We start from the raw sequence: 2,561 nt of genomic DNA, 5'->3' as shown, positions 1-2,561 counted from the left end.
TTTTTAACGAGTGTAGACCAGCTTGTTGGGGAGCAGAATAGTTGTCTTGCATTATTTTCATGTGTTCTCTATAATGTATCAACATACGATGGACTACTATTTAGCCATAAACAGGAATGAAGTTCTGACACATGCTACAGTGTGGATGAACCTTGAAAACACGATGCCCAATGAAAGAAACCAGGCATAAAAGACCATATATTGTTTCATTCCATTTATATGATCTGTCCAGAATATGCAAGTCTATAGAGACAAAGTAGATTAGTAGTTGCCTAGGTATGGGGGTTTTGGAGGTGATAGAGAGGTTATGGGTTTCTTTTTTGGGATGATGATGTTCTAAAGTTGATTGAGGAGAGGGTTGCAGAACTCTGAATATAGTAAAAACCATTGACTTGTACGCTTTAAGTGAATTGTATAGTATATTAATTATGCCTCAAATAAGCTGTTAGAAAAAAACAAAAGAATATAGAGCAAAGATGCTGACAGGCTTTACAATCTTTTGCCTACCTTAGAGATGTGAGTGGCTCATTATAGAAAAAAATTTTATTTTTTTGTGGGGATGTGGTACAGGCATGCATGTGAAATTCAAAAAGCCCCCAAGTGATTTTGACAGCCCCCCCCCCTGTGTTGGGAATCACCTGGGGGTACCTACCTCCTAGAAGCAAGGACTCTTTCAGCCAGCCAGTCTGAAATCAGTTTAAGAAATACTGCTTGGACGTGTCTCCCTTGCTCCCTGTCCTAGAGGGGCAGGTGACTCTAGTGGTCCTAAACATAGTGGGAAACCCTAATTCCTCTGCTTTGAGGGGCATTTTCTTTTTTTTTAAGCAGGGAGCCCCACCAGACCTGGCTCCCTTAGCACTGCATCCTCTCCAAGCTTCTTATTTGATCTCAACTTCTGGCAGTTTGGGCCCATCCAGACTCAAGGTGATATGGGCAAAAACCTATCTCACTGCAGGCCAGAGCCCAGAGAAGGTGCAGAGAGTGGCCCGGGACTTCTACATGGGCCATACTGTGGTGAGAAGCAGTGAGGCACCACTATCCAATCAGTAGACCCTGCTTGAGAGACCACTGCCTCCTGACTTCTGCACCATAGATTAGTTCTACCTGTTCTAGGAGTTCATATAAATGGAATCATCTAGTATGTCACGTTTTGTCTGTGACTTCTCATTTAGCAGAATATTTTTTGGATTCACCCCTTTTGTTGCATGTATCATTACATCATTCTCTCGTTACTGAGTATTGTTCCATTGTGTAAACATACTGTATAATTGTTCACCCATTCTTCTGTTGGTGGATATTTGGGTAGTTTCCTATTTTGGGTTGTTCTAAATAAGGCTGCTATGGCATGGTGCTGGTAACACCAAGGACCAGGGTTCAATCCCTATGCCAGCTAGCCACCAAAAAAGAAGGCTGCTATAACCACTCTTGTGTAAGTTTTTTTGTGGATATTTGTCTTTATTTCTCTTGGGTAAATACAAATCTAGGTGGGCTTGCTGGATTATAGGACAGGTGATGCTTAACTTCGTAAGAAACTGCCAACCAGTCCTTTAAAGCAGTTGAACCATTATAATTCTATCAGAAATGTACAAGAGTTCTTGTTGTTCTGTGTCCTGGCCAAAAATTTGGTATTGTCAGTCTTTTTGACTCATTGGAGAGTTTGAACAGAGGTGTTTCATAATCTGATTCAGATGTTTAAAAAGAAAAAATTGCTGTGTAGAGAAGGTGTGTCTATGGGGTGAAGGGAATAGGGAATTATCCAGGCAAGATCTGAGAGTGGCTTCCAGCCACCAAAGTGGGGAGACGTGGTTGGTGTCTTCTTTGCAGGAAGAAGCAGAAGGATTTGCTGAAGGACTTTCCATGGGGTGTGAGAGAGAGGAGTTAAGGGTGACTGCCAAGGCTGTTGGCTTGAGGCACAGAAGGAGAGAAAGCTGCTGTTTCCTGAAGTGGGGAAGACTGCAGGGCTGGTGTGGGGACCAGGAGTTGAGGTTTGAACTTAGCTGTTATGTGGAAGGTGCCTATTAGATATCCAGGTGGAAGTTATGTGGGCAGTGGGATATGGAGTTGGGAGTTAGGGGAGGGGGCTAATCTGGGGATGTCAATTTGAAAGTCATCCTGAGCATGTAGATAGTATTTGAATGAGGCAGGATGAGATCACCTGCATGTGAGTTTAGGTAGTGGAGAAGGGGTCAAGAACTGAACTCCGTATCCCAGAGTTGAGAGGTCAAGAAGAATTAGCTAGAGACGAGAAGGGTAGCAAGCAAGTTCAGAAGAAGGCTTAGAGAGGGTGGTGTTCCAGAGCTAGTGATAGACGTGCTCCAAGGAGGATGATAAGTTGCTGTGGGTGTGGCTAAGCAGAGGTCCTGGGCCTTGGTGAGCTGCCTTAGTGGAGGAGTGGGATAAACACCCACCTACGGGTTGAGTGAGTGGAAGGAGAGGAAGTTAATGAGCGGGTCAAACAACTCCAAGTTTTGTTGTAAAAGGCATGAGAAATGGATTGGTAGTTGGAGAAGGATTTGGTGTCTGGCAGGGTTTTCTTTTTAAAGTGGGAGATGTTAGTGCGT

General features: G+C 43.7%; 1 protein-coding gene across 1 annotated transcript in view; it reads left to right on the top strand.

Annotated features, from left to right (window-relative positions):
- Positions 1 to 2,561, top strand: part of GINS2 (GINS complex subunit 2 (Psf2 homolog)) — a 9,914-nt gene that overhangs the window by 1,011 nt on the left and 6,342 nt on the right. The window lies entirely within an intron of this gene.

Source organism: Galeopterus variegatus, unplaced genomic scaffold (genome assembly GCF_000696425.1).
Source record: "Galeopterus variegatus unplaced genomic scaffold, G_variegatus-3.0.2 Scaffold357, whole genome shotgun sequence".
Lineage (NCBI taxonomy): Eukaryota > Metazoa > Chordata > Mammalia > Dermoptera > Cynocephalidae > Galeopterus > Galeopterus variegatus.
This window is presented reverse-complemented; position numbering and strand designations above follow the sequence as displayed.